This window comes from Pan troglodytes, chromosome 3 (assembly GCF_028858775.2).
Source record: "Pan troglodytes isolate AG18354 chromosome 3, NHGRI_mPanTro3-v2.0_pri, whole genome shotgun sequence".
NCBI lineage: Eukaryota > Metazoa > Chordata > Mammalia > Primates > Hominidae > Pan > Pan troglodytes.
This window is the reverse complement of record NC_072401.2, coordinates 43688472-43699956: the sequence shown is the minus strand read 5'-3', so window position 1 is coordinate 43699956 and position 11485 is coordinate 43688472.

The window sequence follows — 11485 nt, the reverse complement described above, 5'->3', positions numbered from 1 at the left end:
TGTTCTCCCAACACAGTTTTCAATTAATGAATACTGGATAAAGGACAGCATTGAAACTGATTAGCCAAAAATCTTTGTAAAGCAAAGGCCTTCATATGGTAAAACGTCATCTATAAAATCTTTTTCAGAACAATTTTTTTATTCCCCAACCCTTTTTTAGAATAATAACAGGTTAAACAAAAGTTTCCTGGATATTTCTAGAACAGCAAATAGTAAAGTATGAAACGAAATGAATCATACAAACACTTATCACTGAAAGGCATATCAGGAAGCCCTGATCAGAATTGCCAATCCAAATACCAACCATAGGCAAATAGGTTATGCAATTGAGTACATAAGGCAATCTATGAAAGCTAAGACAAATGAAAGAAAGCACAACCCTTTTAAAAGAGTTAGCTTTTATTCAGCTCCATCCAGTTGTTGCCATGAGAAATTGGACCCAATGTTGTCATATGTTCAGATTTTTCAAGGTAGATGGAATATCCATCGATGTATGTATAGATGCTCATGTCTTAAACGGTGTCAACTCGTTTCATTTTGAGAGTACATTTTTGGCTAGAAGTATCCTATATACAGGCAGTTTGTGAATTCTGTGCTATTGAGTGAGTCAACTCTCCTTGCACATGAGAAAAGTGATACTAAAAAGGTCACTGTACAATAAATAGGAATATGTATATCCAAAAAATGTATGCATACCAATAAGTTTAATAGTAGAGAGGGGTAAATTTCTTTAGTCTATGTCAAAATTAAAATATAATTTTCTTTTTTAAGAACATGATTTTCATATACTCTTCCTCTGCAAAATTTAACTTTATTTCCATCACAGCCACTTTATTCTTTCTTCTTCTTTATTCATCTCATTATACATTCTGGTTTACATTGGCCTTTTTTATACTATTCCTTTTCATTCTCCTAAAATCTGTTACCTACACATCTACATTTTAAAACACTAATTGATTTTCATGGACAAATACAAATGTAAGTTTTCTGAGAGCAAAAACAACCAATCACTTACTCTCAACTTTATCCTTTGCACCTTGCACAATGCCAGAGGCATGGAGATGATCAATACATATTTCTGGAATTAATGAACATATAAATTAATGAATGAAGGAATGATCACCCCAGTCAGAACTGCTGACTGCATCCTCTAAAAAATTAGAACATTTCTTATGTTTGGAGACACTTGTCTTAAACTTTCTGGTTCTAAGCCCTTTTGGTAAACTCAAAAAAGGTGTAACTTTTTTTTTTGTTTTGAGAAGGAGTCTTGCTCTGTAGCCCAGGCTAGAGTGCAGTTGCGCGTTCTCGGCTCACTGCATCCTCTGCCTCCTGGATTCAAGCAATTCTCTGCCTTAGCCTCCTGGGTAGCTGGGATTACCACATCCACCTAATTTTCTGTATTGTTAGTAGAGACGGGTTTCACCATCTTGGCCAGGCTGGTCTTGAACTCCTGACCTCGTGATCCACCCACTTCGGCCTCCCAAAGTGCTGAGATTACAGGTGTGAGCCACTTCACCCGGCCAAGGTGTCACATATTAATGATTGTCAGTTTTCTTGCTGTCTTTAAAATGTAGGGTACTCGGGGTACACTATGTACAAGTTTGGGCCCCAGAATTCAACTTTGAGATATTAGAAATAGTCTCACCCAGACATACCTGTTTCTTTCTTATTTACTCTCCCTCACTAGATTTCAATATCTTTGCAAGCAGAAGTGATGTTACACATTATCTGCTTACTCTCATTAAAACGTTTAGCCCAATGACTTCCCACATGATAATCCTTTAATGAAGTGAAATGAATAAAACTTAATAAGGAAATGTTTTACTCTAACTCGACATTTCTAATTATTTTTCAGTGGCATTGTTATTTTTTTCATCCCCATCTTCATATCAGATGTCCAAATAATTAAAAGGAAATAAAATATGAAATGTCTAATTATCAGCTGAATTTAGTTCAACACCATATTACCATTTTTTGCTCATCTGTCAAACACCATCTAGATGCTAAGGAAACAAAAGCAAACAAATACAAACAAAAGGAGGCATAGCACAGTGATATGTACAGTAATAGGAAGATGTTCCAGGCACTGCTGGGGGAAATAGAAGTTATTAACTCTATGTGGTGATGCACAAGTGCTATTTACTAAAAATCTTTGTTTAATGCAGCCCCACTGTTGAAATCCTATATTTCTTCAAATTCATTAAGAGAGAAGGGTAATTTTAATCACCAGATTTTAAAATTTAATTTTATAATTTAGATATGAAATCAGAGTGTCAGGTAATTGTTGGCTTTCAGTTCCTCAAAGACCATTGTCTTCACTTGTGCTGTCTTATTTGCTACCCTGGGGCCATGTTTATCCAACCTCTGAAATGACCACATTCCAGATAGGAGGTGTTACTGTATTATTTATCTATCATTGTATAACAAATCACCCTGTATTTGACATTTCAAGACAACAAACATTTATTATTTCATGAAGTTTCTGAGGGTCGGGAATCTCACAGAGGCTTAGCTGTTTGGTGTGATTCAGGGTCTCTCCCCATTTGTAGTCAAGCTCTTGCCTGGAGCTCTGGTCATCTCTAAATTTTGCTGCAGTTGGAAAACCTGCTTCCAAGCTCACTTGTGTGGTTTTGGCAGCCTGAGTTCTCACCATGTGGACTTTTCCACAGGGCTGCTGATAACACTGCAACTTCCATCTTCCAAGATGAGAGATTCAAAAGAAAGACAAAAAGAGTGGACACCTGTGGTAAGTTCAACGATTTCAAGGCTGATCAAGGGAAAAACAAGTCCATGGAACGGCAGTACATCACACGATTTATTGGGTGATGCTTGGACAAGGTTGCATGACAGAAGTCCCTCAGAGCAGGAGACTTTCCAGGGACAGCAGCAAGAGGCACTGTCCACAGCGGGAAGAGCACAAGGGAACTCCTGGGGAAGGATCGGAATCTGAAAGAGGGTTTCCATGTCTAGGTGATGTCATTCAGTGACAAGGTAGGAGTTTCTGGGTCAGTGGGCTCCAAAGGGCAGCAGAAGTTTGGAGTCTTTTAAAGCTACAAGGTTTGTCTTATTTATGCCTAGCAGGTGTTGGTTACAATTGTACAGGGTATGCAAAAGCAGGAATGCTTAAAATAACTAAATATATGCTTATTTGGGCTATACTTAAAGCAGTTGGATGTGTAAGAATTTGAATTTGGTACCTACAGGTTTTGAACATATGGTCCTTACCATGCTGTGGAGTAAATAACATCAGGGGCCCTGTACAGAAACCATGTTTGGTTCATTTACATAACAGCACCAAAGATTGAACCCACAATCTTTTTTTTTTTTTTTGAGATGGCATCTTGTTCTGTTGCCTAGACTGGAGTGCAGCGGTGCAATCATAGGCAAGAAGCTACAATCTTTTATAACTTAATCTCAGAATTAATATACCATTACTTCTTCAATATGAAAATGGGCAAGAAAAATTCCGGTACAATGCATGGGATGACTATACAAGGATGAGAAATCAAGGAAGTAGAGATCACTGGAAGCCATGCTGGACACTGGCTTCTATACCTATAAGAAATCACCGCTGAAGAAGGGAGTGTAAGCCACAGTTCAATACCAACTTTCCTTCTTTTTCTAATGCCAACCCTTGCCAAGACTGTCTGGATACTTAATTCCTAGTGTTTTACTCTTTAGTCTATGAATCTAAAGTTTTATTTTTACCTTAGCTAATTTTTTGGATTCAATCTTTTTCTTCTTTGTACTAAAGTACTCGTATCTTTTGTTTCTTTGGCTGATTTTCTGAACTTCAACTTGATAAGCCCTAACTTTTGCATTTAGCCACCTGTCAGGTAAAACTTAACTCATTTTCCCAGTTCCCACAAACCTTCCCTAATGGATTGTCACAAAATTACAACATGCGGTAAAATCTTTTAAGGATAAAGCTACTACAGATAACATCCAACAAATTTTTATATAAAGGCAACAAATTAACACCATATTATCATATACAACAATAATAACACAAGCAATAATCTTTTCTCAGGGATCCTTCTTCAGTGATCTCTTCCTTTTCCCTTAAAAACTTCTGCAATAAGTGAGCAGGTGGGTGATAAAACATCTAAAATTCCTACATCACAAAAAGTATTAACTGTAAATCAGGCTTATCTTGTTATTCTCTCACCTGTGTAGATCTCCTGATCTTGGCTTCATTCATAATAAGAACTCATATTCAGGTGGTTCTGTAGAGAGTAGGAAAAAATGTGACATTCAACGGTCAGTACCCATATTGTTCTAGAAAAGTTATGATATTGTTGACTTTAAGCAATGAGTAATCTAAAATTATAATTCTATTGAATACTAGTTTTAATAATAAGTTCTGATACTTTCATTTCATTATGTTATAATATACCTCTTCCACTTTCATCCTCTTTTTCTGTGACTATTCCTCTTTGGGACCATGGGAGGGTTATTTGATGATTAAGTGATTGTCACTCCTTTCTTCTTTGTTCACACCATCTTTCCCAAAGCATTTCATATTAAAAAAAAAAACAACCACATAGTTGTTTCATCAGCCCACATAGTTAAGTTAAGAAAGATTGGAATAAATCATTCTTACCCATCCTTAATTGTCTTCGTTTGTGAGCAGACATGCAGAACAATCCCTGTCTAGACAGAGCTGACACTTTCCACCATCATTCAAGGGTGACCTTTGAGTCATATATTCCAGGAGATGAAAGAGATAAACAAATCCTTTGATTGAGATTAAAGCTATCTCTTCACAGGTTATCTGAGTGTCACACTTACTATGGTTATTTATGGTTCAAACCTTTTTCTGCATAAGAAAAAAATGCATTTAAAATTATTAAATGCTTGTTATTTATGTGTCAGGCCTTGGGGTAAAATGGAAGGTTAAAGAAAAAGAAAGATATGGCCTAATTTTCAGGTAGCTTAAATTTCAACTAAGGAAAAGGCATCAGCCAAAAAGGAGCACACATACTATAACTGCAGATTGTGGTAACTACTGAGCACTATGTAAGCATATAGCAGATTCTGATCTTGTCTGTAGGGTCACGAAAAGTTTGACTCAGGAACTGACTTCAGAGCTAAGATTTGGAGAATGAAAAGGGCTTAACTAGAAAGAGAGGAGGGATGATAAGGAAAAGATATGGAAAAAGAGACTCAGTAATAGATGGATTATATCACAGACATAAAAATAAAAGGAAAATAAAATCAAGTGTAGATGAAGCACAGAGAGAGAGGAAGGGGTAGCAAAAAATGAGAATGGACATGTGGGTACGAATCAGAGAATGTAGGTTCCCATGAATATGGTGACCATATAACTTATTGTTGAAACTATTATGCTTCTGAGAGTGAAAGGTGAAGCTATTAATTTTTTCAGGACACTAGGCATAAATCAAGACTCTCCAAGGCAAACAAGAATTTATGATATTTCTACATACAGGCCACAATAAGGATTTTGCTCTTGATAATAAGAGAAACAACTACGGTGATGTATTGCTTAACTATGGGAAATTATTCTGAAAAATGTGTCCTTAGGCAATTTTGTCATTTCACAAACATCACAGAGTGTACTTACACAGACATATATGGTATAACCTACTACACTCCTAGACTATATGATATAGCCTATTGCTCCTAGGCCACAAAACTGTATGGCATGTTATTGTACTAAATACTGTAGGTAATTTTAATGCAATACTATTAGTATATCTAAACATAGACAAGGTACAGTAAAATATGGTATAAAAGATAAAAGATAGTACACCTACATAGAGAATGTACCACAAATGAAACTTGCACAACTGGAAGTTGCTCTGGGTGAGTCAGTGAGTGAATGGTGAGTGAATGTGAAGGCCTGTGTATTAGTCTGTTCTCACATCGCTATAAAGAACTACTTGAGACTGGGTAATTTATAAGGAAAAGAGGTTAAATTGGTTTATGGTTTGACAAGCTGTATAGGAAGCATATCTGAGAAGGCCTCAGGAAACTTACAATCATGGCAGGAGGTGAAGAGGAAGGAGTCACATCTTACGTGGCTGGAGCAGGAGGAAGAGAGAGAAGGGGGACTTGCGACACACTTTTAAACAATGAGATTTCATGAGAACTCACTCGTTATTATGAGAACAGCAAAGGGGAAATCAGCTCTCATGATCGAATTACCCTGATCAGGCCCCTCCTCCAACACTGGGGATTACAATACAACATGAGATTTGGGCTGAGACACAAATACAACCCATATCATTCCACCCTGGGTCCCTCAGAAATCCCACTTCCTTCTCACATTGAAAAATACAATCATGCCTTCCCAACAGTCACCCAAAGTCACCAAAGTCTTAATTCATTTCAGCATTAACTCGAAATCCACATTCCAAAGTCTCATCTGAGACAAGGCAAGTCTCTTGAGCCTCTGAGCCTGTAAAATCAAAAGCAAGTTAGTTACTTCCAAGATATAATGAAGGTACAGGCTTTGGGTAAATGCTCCCATTCCAAATGGGAGAAATTGGCCAAAACAAGGGGCTAAACATGCTATGAAAGTCCAAAACCCAGCAGGCAGTCATTAAATCTTAAAACTCCAAAATAAATTCCTTTGACTCCATGTCTGACATCCAGGCCACACTGATGCAAGCGATGGGCTCCTGATATGGTTTGGCTGTATCCCCATACAAATTTCGTCTTGAATTGTAGCTCCCATAATTCCCACTTGTTGTGAGAGGGACCCAGTGGGAGATAGTTGAATCATGAGGGCAGTTTCTCCCATACTGTTCTCATGGTAATAAAAAAGTCTCATGGGATCTGATGGTCTTATAAGGGGAAACCCCTTTCACTTGGGTCTCATTTTCTTCTCTTGTCTGTTGCCGTGTGAGACATGCCTTTCACCTTCTGCCATGATTGTGAGGCCTCCCCAGTCATGTGGAATTGTGAGTCCATTAAACCTCTTTCTTCTGTAAATTGCCCAGTCTCAAGTATGTCTTTATCACCAGCATGAAAACGACTAATACAGCTCACAAGGCCTTGGGCAGCTCCACTCCTGTGGCCTGTGGCTCTGCAGGGTACAGTGTGCACGGCTGCCTTCATGGGCTGGCATTGAGTGCCTGTGGCTTTTCCAGGTGTACTGTGCAAGCTGTAGGTGGATCTACCATTCTGGGGTCTGGAGGATGGTGACCCTCTTCTCACAGCTACCCTAGACAGTGCCCCAAGGTGCACTCTGTGTGCAGGTCCCAAATCCACATTTCCCCTCCACACTGCCCTAGTAGAGGTTCTCCATTAGGGCTCTGCCCCTGCAGCAGACTTCTGCCTGGATGTACATCCTGTGAAATCTAGGTGAAGGCTCCAAAGCGTCAATTCTTGCTCTTTGCACATCTGCAGGCTTAATATCACATGGAAGCCACTGAGGCTTATGACTCACAACCTCCAGAGAAGCAGCCTGAGACGTATCTGGGGCCTTTTTAGCCACAGCTGGAGCGAGAGCAGCTAGGATTCAGGGAGCAATGTTTTGAAGGTGTACAGGGCAGCCAGGCCCTGGTTCTGGCCCTGGAAACCATTCTTCCCTCCTAGACTTCCAGGCCCGTGATGGGAAGGCCTCTGAAATGCCTCCAAGGCATTTTCCCCATTGTCTTGGCTATTATTTGGTTGGGGCAAAAGTAATTGCCGTTTTTGCCGTTACTTTCAAGAAGAGGAAGGAGTCACGTCTTACATGGCCAGAGCAGGAAAAAGAGAGAGAAAGGGGAGATGCCACACATTTTTAAATAAACAGGTCTTGTGAGAACTCACGCATCATCATGAGAAAAAGTCACCTCCCACCAGGCCCCTCCTCTAACACTGGATATTACAACTTGACATGAGATTTGGGCACTGTCAGAAATACAAACCCTGTCAGCCTATGACATTATTGTACATTAATCTACGCTTTATAAGCAAGGTACATTTAGGCTGTACTAAATTTATTAAATATTGTTTTATTTCTTCAAAGGTAAATTAACCTTAGCTTGCTAAAACTTTTAAATTTATAAGCTGTTTACTTTTTAATTTTTGATTTTTTTGTAATAACACAGCTTAAACACAAACACGTCATACATCTGTACAAAACATTTTCTTTTTATCCTTATCTTATAAAATATTTTTCTATTTTTAAATTTTTTCCTGCTTTTTAAACTTTGTGTTTCTGTTTCGACACAAACACACATATTAGCCTATGCAGGATCAGGATCATCATTATTGCTGTTTCACACCTCTATATCTTCCCATTGGAAGGTTTTCAGGGGCAATAACATGCATGGAGCTGCCATCTCCTTTGGTAACTATGCCTTCTTTCGGATACTTCCTGAAGGACCTGCCTGAAGCTCTTTTATAGTTAACTTTTTCTATATATAAGTAGAAGGAGCACCCTCTAAAATAACAATAAAAAGTATACTATAGTAAATACATAAACCTTTAACATAGTCATTTATTACCAAGTATTAAGTACTGTACACGATTGTATTTATTATACTTTTAAATGAATGACAGCATAATAGGTTTGTTTACAGCAGCATTACCCAAAACATGTGAATAATGCTTTGCATCAGGTTGTTAAGGTGGCTACAACATCACTAAACAATAGGAATGTTTTAGCTCCATTATAATCTTATGGGACCATGTCATTGAAGAAAATGTCATTATGCAGCACACGATTGTAATTTAAAAGTAATAAGCAAAGGAGAGATATGATAATATTGGTTCTATAGAAAAATCTCTCCAATTGAAATAAAAGTGAGTCATGAGAGGTTAGTTAAAGGGCTATAGAATTTGTTCAAGTAAGTGATGATAGTAACTTAGACAATTTAAACAACTGCTGTCATGGGAATAAAAATAATTCAGTCATAGATTAGACATGGAAAATAAAAGAACTGGAGGGATTGAAGATGACTCATAGGCTTCTATTCGGCTCAAACTACACAAAAGGAGAATATATCAGGTCTGGGATAGATCATTTTGGAGGTATTTTTAGATATTATCAATACCTTGTAGCCAAAAACCACAAAGAGCACAGCTTTATCTGAATAAAGTTGGGATTATTTAATCCTGGCAATGAGGGATGCTACAGTTTGGATGTTCTCTCAAGCATCATGTCGAAATTTGATACTCAATGTTGGAGTAGGGGTCTAATGAGAGGTATTTAGTTCATGGGGGTGGATACCTCTTGAATAGATGAATGCCTTCCCTGAGGGAAGCGGTGGTGAGTTCTTGTTCTATTAGTTCCCTCCAGAGCTTGTAGTTAAAAAGAGGCTGGCCCCTCCCGGCTCCTTCTTGCTTTATTTGGCACTGTGTGCTCCCTGAGCATGCTGGTTCCCCTACATCTTCCACCATGAGTAGAAGTAGCCTGAGACTTTTCACCAGATGCCCAATCTTCCAGCCAGCAGAATCTTGAGCCAAATAAACCTCTTTGTAAATACCTAGCCTTGCGTATTCCTATATAACGACACTAAAAAGACAAAGACAAGGGAGAACACACACTATGGAGAGCTGTGGATCATCTCCAGTAAATGCATTTGAAAAGGGAATTATTCGTTGTGTGGTTTGTGTTGGGTGATTTGAGGAAGGTATAAGAAAGCAGAGATTTGTACTGAATTGGATACTCTTTGTCAGAAGAAGCAATTCTATGATCATCTGAATCATTCTTCTTTAACATAAAGGAAGAATGGAATAAAACCAACTTGGTTAATAAAACAGCAGTGATTCATATTAATGAGGATATTGAGATGTATGGTCATTTTTGTGGTTTGGAAAATTGTCATGTTTTTTCTGTACTAAGATTGGATTACAAAGGTGGCCTTATTGTGTCTTGATCCACCAGAGTCACAGAGTGGCCTTGTCTGCTATAGGCGTTCTGTAAAATTGTTTATGTTGAAGAGGAGAACACCATGGTCCCTCTGTGAGTGCCAGGCCAGTTCATAGTAGCTTCAAGACCCAGCAGGTGATAATGCCAGGTCAGGCCCTGGATATTGGAGGCTGGTTTTCTCTTTCTCAATAGAGTAAGTGAGGATGCCTTTGAGACAACCAAGTAAAGATTTTGAGGATGTATTTGAATATATAAGTCTAGGTCTTAATGAAAATATCCTGATTGAGAAAAAACAGTTGAGTCTGTTTAGCACTGAGTAGGTAGTGATAATGTAATAATAATAACAACTTCAATGGGCTTTATGTGTATTAATTTAATCCCACAGAATCTCTAAAAGCTAATTACTACTATCTCATTTAGTAGTGAGAAAATTGAGGCATAGACAGTCTAAGAAACATTACCAAGGTGACATAGCTAGTAATTGACGAAGCTGAAATTTTAACTAAGGCAGACTGATTCAAGAGTGTGTGATCTTAACCGCAACTCCACAGTATGGCATGTGTATGACATTAGTCACATAAAAGACTAATTAATTATTGGACAAAAAGAAGCCTCAGTCCTGTCTCTTACACTTATTAATTACATATACTTGGAGAAGGTCACTTAACCTCTGTGAATTTCATTTATATTCTTTGCAACACAAGGAAACACAAAAGACTGTGTGCATTCAAATGTCAACTGTATATGAAAGTGCCCAGCATTGTGTATAAGACTTAATAGACTCACTTTAAATGGTATATTTTATATAAAAGTTAAAAACATTTAGATAAAAAGTTATCAGCATGGTTTGGACCTTTTCCTAAAGCTAAATTACACCAATGAAAACAGAATATTTAAGGCTGAAGGAAAATATATCTGGAAAGAATTCCATTTTTAATGTCTTCCAGACAAGTTAGAGACAAAAAGGTCAAGGGCCTGAGAACAGAAAAAGAAAAGAAATATTGTGCAATTATTTTTAAAGCTCTGATAAATTAGTGAAACTAACATTTTATCACTTTTCTGAAAATGTTCCCATAAAATGAAAAGATAAATGAGACACAAATATTTGCTTATATGACCACAAATTTGGGAAGCCTGAGTTTGATGATAAATGATGTTATCTTTTCAAAATATTATGAACTGTCAAAACATGAAATTCATGTGGTAGTCGTGGCACTTTCATTTTCCTCTTATGGCACGTAAACTTTAAAAAGTGATTATGGTCTCACGTTTCAGCAGAATTCATGGTGGTTTGCGACTTGGTACATATAATAAATATCTGCTTGGGTTCTTAATAAAATAACATGTTAAGAGAAAGAAGTTTGTGGGTGGAATAAAGTATTTATTAGGTCTGCTTTTCCCCTTGAAGTCTGCTGTCAGTATGGTAGTGGCCTTCAGTGATGTCTTCAGCTAACTGACAGGGAAACAGACATCATTCGAGAACTGAGAAAAGTGTCTTTCACTGGCTGTCAAGACCATTTGCACAATTAGCATCTGCTAAAATGCTGGAAGGGATTGTCCAGAACCTATCATTCTAATGTTTCATCAACCCATTCAACACTCAGAACATATTATACCTTGAAGCTATAAAAATATTTAAATCATCAAATTGTCAAAATG